The sequence below is a fragment of the Balaenoptera physalus genome (assembly GCF_965194825.1).
Source record: "Balaenoptera physalus genome assembly, chromosome: 12".
Classification (NCBI taxonomy): domain Eukaryota; kingdom Metazoa; phylum Chordata; class Mammalia; order Artiodactyla; family Balaenopteridae; genus Balaenoptera; species Balaenoptera physalus.
Window position 1 is genome coordinate 85,509,330 of NC_138897.1, and position 22,432 is coordinate 85,531,761.

The following is a 22,432-nucleotide window of genomic DNA, read 5'->3' on the forward strand; positions in this document are numbered from 1 at the left end:
GCCACCGGAGGAAGTGGGCGGCTCCAGCAGCGGGTCAGGGGCTCCCTTCCCTGCCATCAGCCACCAGGAGCAGATAGCAGGCCTCCCGTTTACTTCTGCTCGGCAGCGTCACCAGAGCCGCGCTCTCCTGCGTCCTGGAAGGGACGTCTCATACCTGAAAGAATTAATTAATGGAAAACAGGAAGAAAAGCGCTCACAGCAATTGGACTGAGGCCTCGAGGCCAAAACGCCTCTCAGCTAAAATGACTCAAGACAGGTCACGCTCCTCTGCAGTGACTAAGAGGCCTTCCGGAGGCTCCCTACCGACCGCCTTGGGGAGAAACTCCAAACTCGCCAACAGCTCCTGCCTCATCCTCCCTTCTCACCCCACCACACACACACACACACACACACACAGACACACACACACACACACACGCTAAAGTCTGGCTACACAACCATTTTCAGCTCCCCAGCCAGCCCTCGCTTCCAGGCCTTTCCACCTGCCATTCTGCCTGCACATCTTTCCCCCTCTCTCTTCACCTGGCCGACTCCCACTCACTCTACAGGTCTCATCTTAGGTCAGGAGCTGGCAAACTACAGCCCAAAGGCCAAATCTGGCCCGCCACTTGTTTTTGTGAATAAAGTTTTACTGGAACGCAGCCACACCCATTCATTTGCATATCGTCTATGGCAGCTCTCACTTACAACTGCAGAGTTGAGTGGATGCCAGAGAGACCACTGGGCTGCGGAGGCTGATGTATTTACTACCTGACCCCTTACAGGAAAAGTTTTCTGACTCCTGCCTTAGATGATGGTTCCTCCAGGAAGCTGTCCCTGGCTCCCTCGAATGTTTTAGGTGATCCTCCTCTCCTGGGCTCCCTCAGTCCTAGTGTTACCTCCTTTCCTCCAGACCTTTCCCCACTGAGTTATAAGGTAGGTTTCTACCCTGTCTCCTCTAAACCTTGAGCTCCTTGAAAGGAAGGCTGGGGTTTTTTTTTGTTTGTTTGTTTGTTTTCAATTTTGTTTCTCCAGCTTCTCACTCAGACCTTGCACATCCTAAGCACTGAAAAATAAGTTTTTCTGAAAGAAAGAATGAGCAAATGAGTGACTGTTTGATGCAGGGCTGGAGAGCCCAATAATACCACTAAATAGCGTACAACTAATTCAGGCTATTGGCGACTTGGTCAGAACACTGCGCAGCAGCATTATTTTCCTGGGATGAGCAGAGAACAGAGGGAAGGCCCAAACGTGAGCCCATCCAATGAACGAAGAGGCCCTAAAATATCTCCTGGGGAATAGCTCCCAGGGCAAACACAAGGGGAGAAGAGAGGAAAGTGTCACTAACAGTTGGGGATGGACTATTCCAAGTTGGGACCCATACTCTAAATCCTACTGTCACTTCCAAGGTAGCCCCCAAGGCCCTCTTTATCCCACTCAGCACACACTGCTTTTTCAGTCTGCTAACTTATCGTTCTTTTCTGCTCAGTTGTAAGTTCCTGGAAAGTAGGGATCATTTGCTCACCAGGGAATCCCTGTAGGACTTGGCACCATGTAGGCAAAAATGTATGACACATGAATGAATGAATGAATGAATCCCAAAACATCAAATCCTTCCGTCCGGATAAAGTAGTACAGAGTGCCAGATGGGGCCAGATTTTACTCTGGGGTGGACCCAGGACTGGCCCCTGAACACAGGGGACACAGAAGGGAACACAGAAGTACCTTCTATAAGGACAGTCATGACTGTTTCGTGGCTACCTGACATCCGCATGCTGAGGCCACACACTTGGCTTTAAACAGCTTCTCCATCACGGCTTCCAGTTTCTAGATGCATTTCTGAGGTCTCAGCTGTGCCCAGCCTTGTTCCTGACCTCTGCCTTGGCTTTCAAAGCCCTCACTTACAAGCCTGCCTCAGTGTGACCGTTCCAGCCCACACTGATATCACTCTTGCATCCTGGCCCCTATTATCTTAAATCAAAGTGCTGGGCAGCTGCCCCCTATGACTCAAGTTGCCATCTGGGAGCCAAACACAGTGGTGAAGTTGGCCCTGGGAGGAACTTTTCTGTCTCCCCATTTATCACAATAAAAGGTTCGTTTTCAAATTCTATCAAACAGGTCAGATAGCAAGATAGAGAATAGTGCCTCCTGTTTGTTTTTTCCAGAAATGACCCCACCCTCTCAAGTGAATAGATCTGGGGCATTTAATTTGGCAACCAAATGACATTCCCTCCCAGAAGGCTGAAGCCTGCCAGTGGCAGAGCAAAGAGAGGGAGTGGAGAAGCAAAAATGCAACATCATTACCACAAAGAAAGATAAAATGGACTCAGAAGTTCTACTCAACGAATGAGGTCCATCAGGAAACCCTGCAGTTTCCTGTATGTAAGATGGACTTTTATTCCTAGGCACCTCAATCCTGAGTCTAATTCTAATGCTTTTCCTTTTATCATGGTAACTACAAAAACTATCATTATATATTCAAGAGGATGCATGAATGAATGAATGAAACTCAATCATCAAATCCATCTGGCATACAGAGGTACAGAGTGTCAGGTGGGGCGTGATTTCACTCTGTGAACACACGGCACCCATACCAGTACCGTGCAAAATGTATCACTCCACTTGTGGCCAAGCAGCCCTTGGTCTGCATAAACAGTGGGCCTATAGGATGGCACTCCCGGATGATTTGGGGAAAGTGTATCTGTGAGATAATCACAGCACCGCAAAACCACGGGGTGCCCTATAACAGTTGCTAAGAAATACATTTAACAGGTTAAGGGTAACACTCTTCCTCTAGCTTTTTCTTACCTGTGTTTGTTTCATATTTGAAGTCACATCCCCCTCAAGAGTAGAAGCATTTGCTCTAATCAATAAAATGAACAGCTTTGGGGAGGGATGGAAATGCATGAACATTAATTAATCGAACATTTCAGTTTCAATTGACTGACAGTGACCTTCCCAAGCTGTTGTGTTGAGAAGGATTCTGAAGTCATACCAGGGTCCATGAAAAACGCCTGCCTCTGGAACTGGAGGGGGAATGGCCAGCCTTACACATACACCAGATACGCCAACCCTACCTTTGGTCATTTGACCATAGTTGAATCAGGTCAAGTGGGTATTAAAATTTCTCCCCATTCTCTGTGCCCAGCCAACTCAATCACATCCCACAAAGTGCCATTAAAATGTCACCTAATATGACTTATTTACTTGAGGTTTCCTTGGCACTGTTCCCTTCTGCTTGGGGAAAATGAACGTTCCTTTGTTCGAAAATGTAAAGTGATCGACTCTGTAAACTCTACTCTTTCTTTAGCACTTTTGACACTGACTAGGGGAACTTGTCTCCATGTTCATCTCTGTCCACCATGCTTGTCCCCGTGCCTGGTCCATGGAAGGGACCCAGTAAATATTTGTTGAATTCATCTCGCATTTGAACAAATTCCGTCCCATCCTCATCTCATCCCAGGAACTTTTAAAACTAATAAGGAGTGCGGATAGATTTCTGGGGGAAATTCCAATGAGTTTATTCCACAGCAGGAGAGTCTCCTCCCTACCAAGAACCAAGCTCTGTGGCTTAGAGGGAAGCATGGAGATTAACCACCTGGAGAGCCACAGGGAAGACTGTAGCCCTCCTCAGCCTGTTATCCAAAATCTTCTATATTCAACTCGCAACACAACTTTCTACCTCCATGAACTTGTGAGTGTGCTTCACCCACATTGGAAAATTAAATCTAATCTTTTGTGGTGAGACTAGAACTTCAAGATGGTCCTTTCCAATCCTTAGTCATCCTCGGAATCACCTTCTCAAGCTCTGCCGTATCTAAGCACCACCTTACTTACTCACAGTTTCTTTACACTGACTTTTTATTTTAGCCTCATCTTAAGCAACAAACAGCATCAAACGAATCCTGGATCTGATGTGTCAGCCACACTTTTTTTCCAATAACATAAAAATATTAACATAATTTAAAGTGTTTCAAGTTGCCTCATGTACCTCGTTAAGTCATCTTGCCCAGATGAGTCCCAGAGCATCCGAATCACTGCCCTGAAGTCTCGTTCCACAAGCACACAGGCACAACAAGGTGGCGACCTTTCCCCTCTCCAGGACTCCAAGGCACCAGGGATTCTAACTCAAGTCCTTCCTGGGCAGAAGTCAATGCTATCTGGGAAGCAGTATAGGGCACAGCAGTAAAGGGACAGGGATTTGGAGTCAGGGCTGTGTTTAAACTCTGGCTCCCACTTACAAGCTGTGGCCGTAAGCAATCTGTCTACCCTTTCTGAGCCTCAGTTTCTTTACCTGTAAAATGGGGATAATAAGAGTAGCCACTTCACAGGGGGTGCTGTGGGAATTAAATAAGAAAATGCATTTTAAGTAACTAGCACAGCGCCTGGGACACCATCGGCACCCAATAAATCACCGATGCTGTTATTATTACCAACATCCAGTCATTCAACAAGTGCACATAGTGTCTGCCGTATTCTCACTAAGCACCCAGTCGTGAGCAAGACCAGCGGGGGCCACACAGCGCTAGGAGTGGGGGCAAAGAGAGTGCAGGGAAGAAGACAGATTAGAAAGAATTCTAAAGGGTGGTTGAAGCCCGGGTTAGGTAAGCCATGGGGAGCCATCTTGGGAGTGCTGGAAGCTTCTGTGAGGGTGTAAGGAGCTGCAAAAGCCCTCCAACCCTACCCAGAGCACAAGATCAGGGAAGAGTTCAGGAGGAAGCTGAGATACATAGTTAGATGGACATATTTTAGGTATGACTATTTTTAATTGATAGAACCTGGCCCATTCCAGCCAGATGAGGATAATGACAAGGATAAAGGAAGACTAGGGAGCTTCCCTGGTGGTGCAGTGGTTGAGAGTCTGCCTGCTAATGCAGGGGACACGGGTTCGAGCCCTGGTCTGGGAAGATCCCACATGCCGTGGAGCAACTAGGCCCGTGAGCCACAACTGCTGAGCCTGTGTGTCTGGAGCCTGTGCTCCGCAACAGGAGAGGCCGCGATAGTGAGAGGCCCACGCACAGCGATGAAGAGTGGCCCCCGCTTGCCGCAACTAGAGGAAGCCCTCGCACAGAAACGAAGACCCAACACAGCCAAAAATAAATAATAATAAACTAATTAATTAAAAAAAAGAAAGACTAGGAAGGCAATAATACCAGCTCAACACAAGCACTCTCCCGGCAAGCGTGACTTCAGCTGCTGTTTCTGGGGGCCCTCTTGGGCAGTCCCTCTCCGAGAATCCCCAGTCTTGTCATCCATTTAAGACGAGGAAGTAGAGGAAGAGGACAGTGCTGCCTTACCACTCACCCCGCTGGCTCTGAAAACTTACCTGATGGTCAAGGGCAAAAGGCAAACAGGTGGCAGCACCAGCCTGATACGAAATTTGATTTGATGGACTCCAGAAAGACACTCCCCCCCCAGGACCAAAATGTCTCCGTCACCAATCTCAGTGCCTGAGTCTCCCCTTTATCCTTGAAAAGACTGCAATCTCAAGGAGATCCTCCCTCCCCCATTAAAATACAAATACTCTTGGCCCAGCAATTCTATTTCAAAGGATGTTTTGGAAAGAAACCCTTGCATGTAGGCACAAGGAAACAAGTACGAGGATTTTCATTGCAACACTGGTTGCAGTACTAAAGGCTTAAAAGCAACCTAGATGTCCATCAACAGGGGAATCAGTAAATATGTAACTATGGGTATATTTGTACAATGGAATATTATACAGCAGTTGAAAGTAAATAACATGGAGTTATGTATACATCAACATGGAGATCTCACAAACATGTTGAGTGAAGAAAAGCAAGAAACAATGATATATACATATGTACATATTTACAGTTATGTAAAAAGTTCAAGTACACAGAATAATACGTACACACACACAGGAAGGACACGCTCTGAAATGAATTTGTGGCTGCCTCTGAGAAGAGGTGGCAGGAATGAGGTTGAGTTTTCAGAGGGATCTTCAAGATTGTCTGTCAATATTTGTTGTTATTGTTGGGGGGAAATGGCAATGCAAATAGAACAAAATGTTAATGTATGTTCATTCTGAGTAGTGGGAAGCTAAGTGTCCATTACATTAGTCACTGCATTTCTCTATAGACTTTTTAATTTCTCAAAAAAATTACATGCCTAAGGGGATAACCCCTGAAGACTGTATTATATTGAGTTAAGAGTCTAGGCGCCAGAAAAGAAGAAACAGCCTCTGTTCCTTTGTGACAGCCAACTGTGTCTGGCAGAGCCTGCCTGCCCACTGCTGCTAGAAAAAGATCAGGAGGTCTGAGGGTCAAGAGCTAGCATATCATAATAACACAGTGATACCATTAATAATAGGAGCTAACACTTACTTTGAGCGAGGCATGGTGCTCAGATCTTTATACACAGTATCTCATACGTGAAAAAAAAAACCTGCCTTCAGATAGAGATTCCACATCTTTCTATGCCAGAAAATAAGGCAACGCTCAAAGAAAGATGAAAACATGTCTAAAGGATGCAGGAGCCAGTCTGAAGGGGCTTTCACTGGTAGAGTCTGAGACAACTTGAGCAGCAAGATAAATAATGATATTACGTAAAGGATTATAACCTATTGAATAAGATAAGAAACCGTGAGAGTCCACTGATATAAATCAAGAAGGAGAAGGGAAAGCTCTTCCTTTCAAATGCGGAAGAAATGATGGAATTAGAAAATGACCATTTGGAAACCATCCTAGTAATAACTGATTCAGGCAAGAATCATCAATGGATGCTAAAACAGTGGTGAAATTCTGAGGAGTCACAAACTATTTACATATTTTCAAAGTATCTCCCCACAAGACACTTATTCATTTTAATGGGCAAAATAATAACTTTGGCAGACACCACCTTCCCCAAATGATCATAATTAGCAACACCAGGAATGGGTCATATCAACACGCATTTCCTGATGTGATGCACTGAGAATTCCATATGGCTTCTGTGGCATCCCTGCTAAACTGTATAACCTGAATCTAATCATAAGGAAACATCAGAAAAACCCAAATTGAGAGATGGTCTACAAAATAAAGCATATCTCAGGGACTCTTCCAATCAAAGGAATCTAAGGGGTCGTGATAACTGGATTCATTGTCTGATCTGGATTTTCCTTTTGCTATTAAGAGCATTATGAAGACAACTGAAATCTGGATAAAGTCTGACACTAGGTAAAAGTATTTTATCAGTGTTAATTTTCTGATTTGGGGACTTATACTGTAATTATTTAAGAGAATGCTTTTGATTTTAGGAAATACACGCTGAATAAGATAGAATTAAGGGGGTATTTTGTCTGCCACTTATTCTCAAATGGTTTAAAAAGAAATATGGATGGGTGGATGGATGGATGGACAGACAGATGGATGAATGGGTGGATACAGGGGGAAAGCGAGTGCGATAATAGTAATGTTTGGGAATCTGGGTGAAGGGAACTGGGAAAGAATTCTTTGTACTATTCTTGCAACTCTTCTGCAAGCCTGCAATAATTTCAAAACCATTGTTCTAAACAGACTTTAAAGGACCTTTAAAAGAGACTTCTCCCTCCCAAATACTTGAAGGCACAACCAACCCTGTCAATCTTTAAAATCTGGACAGGAGTAGAATAAGACTCATCAGCGAGTCCCACTCCTCTGAACAAAAGCCATCCCTCTGCAAGAATAGTTATGTCGTGAAGAAATCCACATATCAGATAACTGAGCCAAAAGCTGTGATCAGAATGTGGTGGATAAATATCCTACTTCACGTCTACAAAGTGTGGTTAGTCTGGCGAGTGCTTTCCTGGGGCCATCACATTTATTCAGTCACCTGTGTGAGCTATTGAAGGGCACTGATCACCAAGCTAGACCCTCCCCCGCCAGGAATATCTGAACCTCCAGCTTCTCCAGGTCACAGTTAAGGACTTGTCTCTCCCACATAACGCAATTAGCCAATCACCACGTGTCCCCAAAAATTAAACACACAGAAATCCTAATAACAAAGCCTTTAGTACACTGCTCAGGCTCCCGTCGGAGCTCCCCATCACCACTAGCCTCTGGTGAGGAGGCAAGCACGCCCCAGCTTCACTAACGAGGCTCTGGACCGCCCTCCAGCTCTGTACGTGGCAATGGCAGGATGTGTCTTCGGATCCCAGCCCATTGCCGCCTTGATGTGCTCCCAGAGGGGAAGAGGGAAGACCAGAGACGAGAAGAACCAGATGACAAGTGGCGAGAAGCAGCAAAGGGCTCCTTTCCCGCCTCCAGGTTGACTACAATGCTAGTAGCTACACACAGGGATGAGTGTGGGTCTATTCTGCGAATGCACACACGACAGGGTACACTCATTGCACTAAACCATCACCGATAACTCCATACTATAACTACTATAACCGTCTCCATTTTGAAGAAGAGGAGACTAATGCTCAGACAGGTTACATCATTTTTCCAGGGAAATTGGGCCAGCAGGTAGCATGGCTGGGATGTGAACCCAAGTCTGTTTGGCTCTATTGCCTGCACACTTAACCTTTAGGTTATACTGCTTTTCTGTCACTGGGCTCTAAAGTGGCAAGGCTCTCAGATGCATGGTAGAGTCCTTTTAATTCGCGGGTGGGGGGTGGGGGGGGGTGGAGCAGAAGATTCTCTGCTGCTTGGCTGCTTTCAACCCCGCTGCTAGGTTACAAACCAAGATGGTGACCTGGGAAGTGCCAAGAGCATCGCTTGAATTCTCTGCCCCCTTCGTTTTATTCCCTCCATCCCCACCTGTAGGTTCTAACTGTCCCAAGCCAGCAAGCAAGCCCCCGTGCTCTCCTATTACACCTGATTTCTATCATCTTTGGTCTCTGCACCATCTGCTTGGTGCAAGCTGCATCCACCATGGCACAGTAACAAGAGCTCTGGGGTCAGGCTGGGTTCCCATCCTGTCTCTGCTGCATACAAAGCTGCATGACACTGGTCAACCTCCCTGAACCTCAGTTTTCTCATCTGTAAAATGGGGATAAAGATGACTACCTCTCCTCCCATTTACTATGAGAAGCAATTACCCTAACACATGTGGAGTGCCAGGTCCTCCATACATGTATTCAATAATTATCAATTCTCTACCTCCTTGAACTTACAGTGATACTTTTCCCATGTATCCATGTGTTCTGGGTACCAAGACCCATACCAACTGTGACTGGGTTACAGACTGTGGGCTGGTAGACTTATAAGACCTTATCAGTCACATGATATGTCCCACCCCATGGGAGGAAAAGAAAGCAATGCCCCGCTTAAAGCATGATATGAACTTCTCCTTGGTTCCAGCCTAGAGCTTGGCTTATGGAAGGTCTGAGATCTAGCCGAAAGATTTTCTAGTTCAGCTCACAGGAAGGGAAGAAACAGAGGAAAGCCATGGCAATGTGGCCCCTCACAGCTGCCCTGTGCGGAAGCACTCAGACAGAGCCTGGGGCCGGAGGCAACAAATTTGTAAGTTTCTTCTCTATTTCCAAATCTATTTTTATGTTTGAGCTGACTTCAATTGTTAAGATTATGCCTTAACAATATGCCTGTCTTCTCAAACTAGAACTGAAGCTCCTTAAAAGCAGTGGGGGGTCCTATCAGACCCTCTTTTCTATTGCCTCACAGATTATTTCCCTGCAGGAAACCTACAAACAACCAAGGTTATTATCATGGATTCTGATATTTTTAAAATAGTGACAATGAGTAGCACTTATTTAGCCCCTGTTATGGGTCCGGCACTGTTTTAAGCACTTGACATATATTAACATTTCCAACAACACTATGAACTAGGTACCATATAAGCCCCATTATATAGATGAGAAAACCAAAGCTCAGAGAGGGTAATCATCTTGCCTGGGGTCACACAGCCAGGAAGTGGTGAAGTCAGGATGCAAACCAGGCCCCTTGGCTCCAGAGCCCATGGTCCCTACTCACCCCATCCCCCAACACCACCATGAACTTTGGGTTGGAAGGAACCCCAACTCTGGTACTTAACTAGTCTGAATGAGTTTGGAAGAGGCACATTCTCTCTTAAAGCCAATTTGCTTGTCTGTAAAACGGAATGTTTGAGGATTAAATAAAACACACCATGTAAAGTGCCAGCATACAATAAGCAATACAAAAAAAACAAAAACAAAAATAAGCAATACAGTATGTGACAGCTATGATTTGCATTATTATAACAATCATTCGATTGGCAAATCTTTTAACTGAGTAAAAATGTGTCCACACAGCCGTGTGTAGAGCTTAATGCGACTACATCAATGATTGACTACCTTTATTCCTGTCTTAGTTCGGTTTCCCCCAAAATCAGGCCCTGAGAGAGATTCTGGGGTGCAAGCAGGATACTTGGGAGGTGGTCCCAGGAGGCATGATGAAGTGGAAAGGTGAGGCAGGGAAGGAAGGAAAGCCCATAGAAGGTGTGTTATTGGGGGGTGGGTCTGAACCACTGTGGGCAACTGGGGTGTGGCCCTTGTGAGGCCCCTCCAAGAGTACACATGTCAGAGTGGCCCCACTGAGGACATATTTACGCACGAACTCTTGTCCCTATTGGGGGCATGGGCTGCCCTGCACTCAAGCAAAACATGCTCCACTGGCCCAAAGAAGCCCCCAGGCAGAGACACAGGTGCCAGACGCAGGACTTGGTGTGCACAGGGTCTGCCCACCAAAGCTGCATGTAACATCCAGCCCAGGGGGGATGCGCTGGGCCTCACCTGCCCCAAGAAGTGGGCAGACACAGCCTCCTCTCACCGGAAGCAACAGTTCCTACGCAACTTGTTTCTAGTCACAAGGCTAGTCGGCAGTAAAGCTGGGACTCACCTTGGCTCCTTCTAAAACTGAGAGCTACCCAAAAGGAGTGGTTACAAGGGCTCCTAGGAAACTCTCAACTCCTTAAAAAGATAACAAGAGACAGAGGCAGGCACTGGGGAAGCAAAATGACTCTACATAGAATGAGAACAAATCTCACCTATAATAAATTCAGTTATTCCTTGTAAATAACAAGAAACCTCAAACAAAATACCTGTTCCCCAAACCACAACACACCTCACCACAATAAGTCAAAATAAAATCAGCACGTTGTCCAGCTACATTTCCACCGTGGAACTTCAGAGCTGCTCTGTCAGTAGGAATGTAGCAATGGTGGTGTTTTCATAAGCCTCTGGGGCAAAAACAGAGAGATGGTCCCACTGACGTTTGGAAGGCCGAACTAACTCTAAATGAGTCTCCCTGGAGTCATCACAGGCCTGCAGCTTGAGGGAAAGGGAGAGGTCTCCATGAGGGTAAGAGCCTACTCTTGCTCCAGCCCTGGGGGAGAGGGCCTGTAATCTAGGCCAGAGGGCACAGGTCAAGGGTGAATGGGAAGATGCGGCTGTGAACAGAACTTTCTTATGCAAAGTAATGACAATACTTAACCGAAAAACTGATACGTATAAATTTTACAGCAAATAATTATAAATTATGTTATATATAATACACGTTATATATTATTATATGAATTATAAAAGCCTTTGTTAAACACCTCACTAATTCAAAATAAGAAATTCAATGTGAATTGGAGGCATTTAAAAATGACAGGATTTGGGGGACATCCCTGGTGGTCCAGTGGTAAATAATCCACCTTACAATGCAGGGGACAGGTTCCATCCCTGGTCAGGGAACTAAGATCCCACATGCCGTGGGACAACTAAGCCCATGCGCCACAACTTCTGAGCTCGCGCACCTCAACTAGAGAGCCTGCGTGCCACAAACTACAGAGCCCATGCGCTCTGGAACCCACGCACCACAATTACAAAGCCCACGCACCCTGGAGCCCAAGCACCACAACTAGAGAAGAGAAAACCCGCATGCCACAACTAGAGAGAAGGTCACATGCCGCAACGAAAGATCCCGCATGCCTCAACGAAGATCCCACGTGCCACAACTAAGACCCGACGCGGCCAAATAAATAATAAATAAATCTTTTTTTAAATAAATAAATTTTTTTAAATGACAGGATTTGGGACTTCCCTGGTGGTCAAGTGGTTGGGATTCCACGCTCCCAATGTGGGGTGGGCGGTGGGGGGCGGGACCCGGGTTCTATCCCTGGTCAGGGAACTGGATCCTGCACGCCGCAACTAAAAGCCTGCATGCCTAACACCTATCATTCTCAAACTCTTCCAAAATATAGCAGAGGGAGGAACACTCCCAAACTCATTCTACGAGGCCACCATCACCCTGATACCAAAACCAAAGATGTCACAAAGAAAGAAAACTATAGGCCAATATCACTGATGAACATAGATGCAAAAATCCTCAACAGAATACTAGCAAACAGAATCCAACAGCACATTAAAAGGATCATACAGCATGATCAAGTGGGGTTTATCCCAGATATGCAAGGATTCTTCAATATACGTAAAACAATCAACACCATATTAACAAATTGAAGGAGAAAAAGCGTATGATCATCTCAATAGATGCAGAAAAAGCTTTTGACAAAATTCAACACCCATGTATGATAAAAACCCTCCAGAAAGGAGGCATAGAGGGAACTTTCCTCAACATAATAAAGGCCATATATGACAAACCCACAGCCAACATCGTTCTCAATGGTGAAAAACTGAAACCATTTCCACTAAGATCAGGAACAAGACAAGGTTGACCACTCTCACCACTATTATTCAACATAGTTTTGGAAGTTTTAGCCACAGCAATCAGAGAAGAAAAAGAAATAAAAGGAATCCAAGTCGGAAAAGAAGAAGTAAAGCTGTCACTGTTTGCAGATGACATGATACTATACATAGAGAATCCTAAAGATGCCACCAGAAAACTACTAGAGCTAATCAATGAATTTGGTAAAGTAGCAGGATACAAAATTAATGCACAGAAATCTCTTGCATTCCTATACACTAATGATGAAAAATCTGAAAGTGAAATTAAGAAAACACTCCTATTTACCACTGCAACAAAAAGAATAATATATCTAGGAATAAACCTACCTAAGAAGACAAAAGACCTGTATGCAGAAAATTATAAGACACTGATGAAAGAAATTAAAGATGATACAAATAGATGGAGAGATATACCATGTTCTTGGATTGGAAGAATCAACATTGTGAAAATGACTACACTACCCAAAGCAATCTACAGATTCAATGCAATCCCTATCAAACTATCACTGGCATTTTTCACAGAACTAGAACAAAAAAGCTCACAATTTGTATGGAAACACAAAAGACCCCAAATAGCCAAAGCAACCTTGAGAAAGAAAAACGGAGCTGGAGGAATCAGGCTCCCTGACTTCAGACTATACTACAAAGTTACAGTCATCAAGACAGTATGGTACTGGCACAAAAACAGAAATATAGATCAATGGAACAGGATAGAAAGCCCAGAGATAAACCCACGCACATATGGTCACCTTATCTTTGATAAAGGAGGCAAGAATATACAGTGGAGAAAAGACAGCCTCTTCAATAAGTGGTGCTGGGAAAATTGGACAGGTACATGTGGAAGAATGAAATTAGAACACTCCCTAACACCATACACAAAAATAAACTCAAAATGGATTAAAGACCTAAATGTAAGGCCAGACACTATTAAACTCTTAGAGGAAAACATAGGTAGAACACTCCATGACATAAATCACAGCAAGATCCTTTTTGACCCACCTCCTAGAGAAATGGAAATAAAAACAAAAATAAACAAATGGGACCTAATGAAATTTAAAAGCTTTTGCACAGCAAAGGAAACCATAAACAAGACGAAAAGACAACCCTCAGAATGGGAGAAAATATTTGCAAATGAAGCAACTGACAAAGGATTAATCTCCAAAATTTACAAGCAGCTCATGCAGCTCAATAACAAAAAAACAAACAACCCAATCCAAAAATGGGCAGAAGACCTAAATAGACATTTCTCCAAAGAAGATATACAGATTGCCAACAAACACATGAAAGAATGCTCAACATCATTAATCATTAGAGAAATGCAAATCAAAACTACAATGAGATATCATCTCATACCGGTCAGAATGGCCATCATCAAAAAATCTAGAAACAATAAATGCTGGAGAGAGTGTGGAGAAAAGGGAACCCTCTTGCACTGTTGGTGGGAATGTAAATTGATACAGCCACTATGGAGAACAGTATGGAGTTTCCTTAAAAAACTAAAAATAGAACTACCATACGACCCAGCAATCCCACTACTAGGCATCTACCCTGAGAAAACCATAATTCAAAAAGAGTCATGTACCACAATGTTCATTGCAGTTCTATTTACAATAGCCAGGACATGGAAACAACCTAAGTGTCCATCAACAGATGAATGGATAAAGAAGATGTGGCACATATATACAATGGAATATTACTCAGCCATAAAAAGAAATGAAATTGAGTTATTTGTAGTGAGGTGGATGGACCTAGAGTCTGTCATACAGAGTGAAGTAAGTCAGAAAGAGAAAAACAAATACCATATGCTAACACATATATATGGAATCTAAAAAAAAAAGAAAAAAATGCTCATGAAGAACCTAGGGGCAAGACAGGAATAAAGACGCAGACCTAGTAGAGAATGGACTTGAGGATATGCAGAGGGGGAAGGGTAAGCTGTGACAAAGTGAGAGAGTGGCATGGACATATATACACTACCAAACGTAAAACAGATAGCTAGTGGGAAGCAGCCGCATGGCACAGGGAGATCAGCTCGGTGCTTTGTGACCACCTAGAGGGGTGGGATAGGGAGGGTGGGAGGGAGGGAGACACAAGAGGGAAGAGATATAGGGATATATGTATATGTATAACTGATTCACTTTGTTATAAAGCAGAAACTAACACACCATTGTAAAGCAATTATACTCCAATAAAGATGTTAAAAAAAAAAAAAAAAAGAGCCTGCATGCCTCAACTAAAAGATCCCGCATGCCGCAACTAAGGATCCCGCGTGCCGCAGCTAAGACTTGGCACAGCCAAATAAATAAACAAAACTTTTTTTAATATAAAATAAAAGAAATAAAAATGAAAGGATTTTTCAAGAGAAGCTGTGGGTGAAGGGTGAAGGGTGAAGTCAACTTTTTCATCTTCTGAAAGTGGAATTGACCTTGGGTGGACTTTCTAACTCTAATCCTTCGAATCTAAAGGGGCAATGTCAACTCTGTTAATAGACCACACTGCTCGTGGTAGAATTGCCTCTGATGGGTGAATTGTACATAGAATGGGAGTTCTTGGTATGAACTTGAAATACCTGATAAGGAATCCACAGCCTTGGGGATCCTTGAGTAGCGTGACTGTTAGAACTGGGCATGTCCCCTGCAGGGACCCTAGGAGCTATACTGATGGAGGTTTTACGAGAGCTCTTGTCCCCTAAGCCAGGATGGTTCCCACACCTGCTTAATGTGGACCTCACCACCTTGCACCTGAACAGCCACTTGGAGGTGAGGGCGAGGAAGAGCAGCCCCCGGGGACCCACAGAAGAGACGCCTGCTGCTGCCGTGCACCAGTCAGATGCCAAGTGTGATCAGTATTAATCTCGTGTGTCTAAATGCTTAATTAGACCTAAAAGAACCCCGTGTATGAGCCCAGTAGAAGCCTTCCTATTTTAATGAATATGCTGTGATATAAAACCAATCACCCCACTCTTGCCCTTATAAATATATTAGAGTTTGTCGTAATAATTAGCACAATGATCTGTAGGTGTGTGTCAGTGAGTCTGAGTGTTTGCCCATAATTAGTTTTCTAAAATAAATGAGAAGAGCCCCCTTGAAATCTTATTTACATAAGGAATCTGTGGGGGAAAGCCTATTCTCATACAAGCTACAAATGGCATAGATATCTCAGATACAGAAATGTGAATTCACTGGAACGAAGAGTCAGAGTGAGGACTGAGCATGGGTTTCATCCAGCTCGTTCTCTTTGCTCCCAGGTCAGCTGAGGTTTGCACACTCTGCCCCAGAAAGCAGAGATATGAACCCAGGAATGTTCTAGATGAGCTTGGAGGAGACAGAAGAATTTCTAAAAGAGATAAGGTATGAAGGCCATAAAGGGAATATTTATATTTATGCAGAACTAATAACGGCAAGTCACATTGGGAAAGCCATACAGTGTGGTTCCAATAACGAAGGAAGGGAAGTAGACATATTATAGATACACATACAAACACAACATATGTACACAAGGACTTTTATCAACGTATTAAGAGCAGCTCTAGATGTTCTCTATGGCAAGGGGAAGGGGACTTTGACCCTGGATGGCTTACATTTTATACTGCTTTTATTTTCAAAACAAAGCTTATCTGGGAGTCACTTCTGTAATTAAAATTATAATTGGAAATTATGTTTTAAAAGAATTTGCAAAAAAAGGGGGATTTACAATAGAATTCCTTTTTAATACTGAGCTACTCTTATGCATTTAAAATGTGATTCAGTTCACAGAAATCCAGTGTACCCTTTCAGATGCTCTGACAAAAGAGAGCAAGTCATTTGTGTGACGGGTGGACAAATGGGGGAATCAAAAGACAGACAACTCATCACACACTTAAGAATTGTTAGGTTTTTCCTTTTTCCAACACAGTAATCATGGAATTCCTGGACTGAAGGCCAAGATGACCAGAATCCCTGAGATTGCTCCCTCAATTTTTCAAATGGCTGACCGTAAGGAATCAGTGCCAGCTTACCTATGTAAGTGTGTCCACAAAGCCAGAGGGAGAAGAGAGACGGGTAAGAACATTGGGGAGACTTAGTAACCCCCAATGTTTATGCCTAAGTCTATCTATAGGATTATATCCACAGATCTATGTCAGTGTTTCCCAGCCTTTTTTCAATGACCCCTTAAAGAAGCTTTTGAGATATTTTTTTCCCATCGTCACCCCCAACTCCCAATGAAATTTTAATACCACAGATATAGTGGGTATCTATTTATGTATATGACTCTACGGAGATCCGCAAACTATTATATCACGGTTTTTTTTCCCCACCTCTCTCCCCTAAAAGCCAATTTGTGCCCCGTTAGGGGTGATTTCACCCTTGTGAGAATGCATGTTATGTGTGTGTGTATAAAACAAAAGGTCCAGCATATACTTTCTACTTTCTTCATCATGTGTCCTGTGTTGTCTCAATTTCCACAACAGTCAGGTATTACTTTTACCAGGGGAAAAAATAGGACTTTTTTCCCTCTGTGTGTGTATGCATACACGTGTATATGTGTGTGTGTGTTTTGGTAGTGCCACAGGAGTAAAATCACACTCATAAATTCGAATGCAAAACAAAAGAAAAGAAAAAAAGGAAAAGAAGAAAGTAAAAAGGACTTTGAGAATGCATACAAAGCAGGAGAAACGGTTTTGGCCAATACCAACCACAACAGTTCTGACCCAGCTCAACGTACCTGGATTGCAAGGCTACCAGTGATGAGAGACATACTATAGCTAATATAGTCTTGTTTCCTGCCCTGCTTTTTCTACAAATGCCCATGAGGTACTACTGGGGACAGGGCTGAAACCCGAGCAGACCACCTGCTGAACACCACTGTGGGTACTCGTGAGAGTGCCAAGAATAAATGGTCTCAAACACAGCCTTCCTCCCGCCCAACACCCATCAGGGTACTGGTGCTGGAAAGCTCACAGGAACCAATGGTTTTGAAAGACTCAGTTCTGTTCAGAAGGACCTGTGACTTCGGAAACCCCACTTCATCCCATTGAGAGGAAGTAAAAGTAGGCTTAAAACTGCCAAGTTGGCAACAAAGAACCATCCCCAGCAGGGCTACCAGGGAGAAGGAGAGAAGGAACCAGACATTAAACAGACAACTGAAACCCGAATGAGCCAGTAATTCTGGAAGTGCCTCTGGCGACATTCCACAGCATAAAAGGCTGACTTCTCAAATCTCCTCACCCACTCCCCAGTGGGGTTTATTCCCAAATCAAAGCTGTCCCAAGTGGGAAGAACCTCCAGAATTTAAAAAAAAAACTATATACAGTTTGACCCTTGAACAACGTGGGTTTGAACTGTGTGGGTCCACTTATACATGAATTTTTTTTTTTCAATAAGTCATACATGATCTGTGGTTGGAACTGCGGATATGGAAGGCCAACAATGGGACTTGAGATATGTGGATTTTGGTATCCTTGGTGGGTCCTGGAACCAATCCCCTGTGGATACCGAGGGATGACTGTATATCTGACACAAGTTTCACAAAACAATACTAACACTTAGCCTCACTACATGCAATGCATTCCAATATAATCTAGTCTAGGATAGTCTATTTCATATTTTTTAATGCTGGTCACAGCCCACTAAAATAAGCTCCTTGAGAAAAGGGAACCCTTGTACACTGTTGGTGGGAATGTAAATTAATGCAGCCACTGTGGAAACAATATGGAGGTTTCTCAAAAAACTAAAAATAAAACTACCATATCACCCAGCAATTCTACTCCTGGGTATATATCCCAAAAAACCAAAAACATGAATTCAAAAAGATACACGCACCCCAATGTTCACAGCAGCATTATCTACAACTGCCAAGATATGGAAGCAACCTAAGTGTCCATCAACAGATGACTGGATGAAGAAGATGTGGTACATATATACAATGGAATACTACTCAACCATAAAAAAGAACATAATTTTGCCATTTGCAGCAACACGGATGGACTTCGAGGGCATTATGCTAAGTGAAATAAGTCAGAGAAAAAACAAATACTGTATGATATCATTTACATGTGGAATGGAATGTAAAAAATACAACAAACTAGTGGATATAACAAAAAAGAAGCAGACTCACAGATACAGAAAACAAACTAGTGGTCACCAGTGGGGAGAGGGAAGGGGGAGGGGCAACATAGGGGTGCGGCAGTAAGAGGTACAAACTATTAGGTATAAAATAAACTACAAGGATATATTGTACAATATATGGGGCATATAGCTAATATTTTCTAATAACTATAAATGGAGTATAACCGTTAAGAATTGTGAATCATTATGTTGTACACCTGTAACTTATATAATATTATACAACAACTATATTTCAATTTAAAAAATAGACCAAAAAAATAAGCTCCTTGACACTGGTCTTGGCAATGATTTTTTGGGTATGACACCAAAAGCAAAGGAAAAATAAATAAGTGGGACTATATCAAACTAAAAAGCTTCTGCATAGCAAAAGAAACAGTCAAAAAATGAAAAGGCAGTCTACAGAATGGCAGAAAATACTTGCAAACCGTATGTCTGATAAGGGGTTAATAACCAAAATACATAAGGAGCTCCTACAACTAACTCAATAGAAAAAAAAAAAAGAAAAAAAAGGATCCAATTAAAACATGGGCAAAAGACCTGAATAAACATTTTTCCAAAGAAGGTTTACAAATTTACAAAAGGCAACATGTATATGAAAAGGTGTTCAGTATCACTAATTATCAGGCAAATACAAATCAAAACCACAATGAGATATCACCTCACACCTGTTGGAATGGCTACCATGTAAAAGACAAGAGATAACAAGCGTAGGTGAGGATGTGGAGAAAAGGGAACCCTTGGGCACTGTTGATAAGAATATAAATTGGGGGCTTCCCTGGTGGCGCAGTGGTTGAGAATCTGCCTGCCAATGCAGGGGACACGGGTTTGAGCCCTGGTCTGGGAAGATCCCACATGCCGCGGAGCAACTAGGCCCGTAAGCCACAATTACTGAGCCTGCACGTCTGGAGCCTGTGCTCCGCAACAAGAGAGGCCGCGATAGTGAGAGGCCCGCGCATCGCGATGAAGAGTGGCCCCCACTTGCCGCAACTAGAGAAAGCCCTCACACAGAAACGAAGACCCAACACAGCCATAAATAAATAAAAATAAAAATTTTAAAAAAAAGAATATAAATTGGTGCAGCCACTATGGAAAACAGTATGGCGTTTCCTCAGAAATTTAAAAATGGAACTACCATATGATCCAGCAATCCCACTACTGGGTATATATCCAAAGAGGATGAAATTATCATCTCAAAGAGATATCTGCACCCCCATGTTCATTGCAGCATTGTTCACAATAGCCAAGATAGGGGAGCAACCTAAATGCACATTGATGGATGAATGGATAAAGAAAATATGGCATACACACACACACACACACACACACACACACACACAATGGAATATTATTCAACCACAGAAAAGAAAACATCCTGCCATTTGCAACAACATGGATGGAACTTGAGAGCGTTATGCTAAGGGAAATAAGTCAGACAGAGAAAGACGAATACTGCGTGGTCTCACTTATATGTGGAATCTAAAAACATTGAATTCATATAAACAGAGAGTAGAATGGTGGTTGCCAGGGACTAGGGGGTGGGAGAACTGGGGAGATGCTGTTCAAAGGGTACAAACTTCCAGTTACAAGGATAGGTTCTGGGGAATCTAACGTACAATATGTTGACTGTTTAACAATATTATATTGTTAGCATTTGAAAGTTGCTAAGAGAGCAAATCTTAACTGTTCTCACCACCAAAAAAAAAGGTAATTATGCGAGGTGATGGATGTGCTAACTAACCTTATTGTGGTAATCATTTCGTAATACATGTGTGTACTAAGTCATCACATTGCACACCTTGAACTTACACAGTGTTATTTGTCAATTACATCTCAATAATGCTGGGGCAAAAAACAAACAGGCAAAGGGCAGCCTGCCTCACTTCGCCCCCAGCTTGTAGATTAAAAGATCATGTGTCTGTCAAGCCAGGTTCTGCCTCCTGGTCAAATTCCACCTCACTCTGTGATCAACACAGCGATGAGTGAGGGAGATGCACAGTCTGGGGAAACCATGGCCAGCAGACCCCAAATGTCCCTCCCACCTTCCACAGCGGCAACCTGCATTCCTAGCCTTCCTGCAACCCTCCCCACGTCCTCATCCTGAGGTCTCAACAGCCAGTCTCTCTGGCCCTCACAAAACCATAAAAATAAGGACTTCCCTGGTGGCGCAGTGGTTGAGAATCCGCCTGCTAATGCAGGGGACATGGGTTCGAGCTCTGGTCCAGGAAGATCCCACATGTCGCGGAGCAACTAAGCCCGTGTGCCACAACTACTGAGCCTGCGCTCTAGAGCCCATGAGCCACAGCTACTGAGCCCACGCACCACAACTACTGAAGCCTGCGTGCCTAGAGCCCGTGATCCGCAAGTAGAGAAGCCACCGCAATGAGAAGCCCGCGCACCGCAACGAAGAGTAGCCCCCGCTTGCCGCAACTAGAGAAAGCCTGTGCGCAGCAATGAAGACCCAACGCAGCCAAAATAAGTAAGTAAAATATAAGTAAATTTATATTAAAAAACCCGTAAAAATCAAGCCCAACTCCAATCAGAAAAGCATCAACCCTCTGTTAAGTCTCTGATGTCCCAAATATGTCTGGTGAAGTGGTATGTTTCCAATACAGATTTCACACAGAAGCTTGAGTAACCTTCATAAAATCAGATCTGATCGTGTCTTCCACTTAAATCACTTTAAGGCCTTAGAAGGGAGAATCACTGCCTACACCAGGGCTTCTGCCAGGGCATACTACAGCCAGTGGGCCAAATGCAGCCAGGCGCCTGTTTTTATAAGTAAAGTTTTATTGGAACATCATCACGGCCGCTTATTCAGCTATTGTCTGTGGCTGCTTTTGCTACGATGGCAGAGATGCCACAGACCACCTGACCCGTGAAGCCTAAAACATTTACTATCTGGCCCTTCACAGAAAAAGTGTGCCCATGCCTGGCTTTCCTGTCTCTTTTTTTATCATTGTTGTAAAATATATATAAAATTACCATTTTAAACATTTTTAAGGGTACAATTCAGTGGCATTAAGTACATTCACATTGTTGTGCCACCATGGCCACCATCCATCTCCAGAACTTTTCCACTTCCCAAACTGAAACTCTACGCAGTAAACACTAACTCCTCATTCCCCTCCTCCAGCCCCTGGCAACCTCTATTCTACCTTCTCTCTCTGTGAATTTGCCTATTCTAGGCACCGCACATCAGTTCAATCGTACCATAGTTGTCCTTTCGTGTCTGGCTTAGTTCACTTAGCATAACGTTTTCAAGGTTCATCCATGTTGTAGCAGGTGTCAGAATTTCATTCCTTTTTATGGCTGAATAATATTTCATTGTACGGATGGACCACACTGTGTTCACCCCTTCATCTGCTGATGGACACTCGGGTTGTTTCACCTTTTGGCTGTTGTGAACGGTGCTGCCACCTGCCTAACCCAGGAGTCTCTTCTTGCATCACCTGCCTGCTCCCTAAGCCACAGAGGCCTCCCGTCAGTTCCTCCAGTGGGCCATGCTCCCTTCCTGGAACACCTCCCACCCCTTCCACCATCTTAATCCCTAATTAGCCTTCAGTCCAAACAGTTCTTCTAGAAGCCAAGCCGATCAAACCCTCCCCAGTCCCCCCACTCACCTCCCTGCCAGTGCAAACTCAATCAGCTCTACAAGCTCTGACAGCATCCTGCACTTTCTTCTGATAGCCTGTAACACTGTTCGTAAATACTGGACATA

General features: G+C 43.7%; 1 protein-coding gene across 13 annotated transcripts in view; it reads right to left on the reverse strand.

The window, feature by feature from the left end:
• KSR2 (kinase suppressor of ras 2) overlaps nt 1–22,432 on the reverse strand; it is a 435,324-nt gene that overhangs the window by 233,812 nt on the left and 179,080 nt on the right. The window lies entirely within an intron of this gene.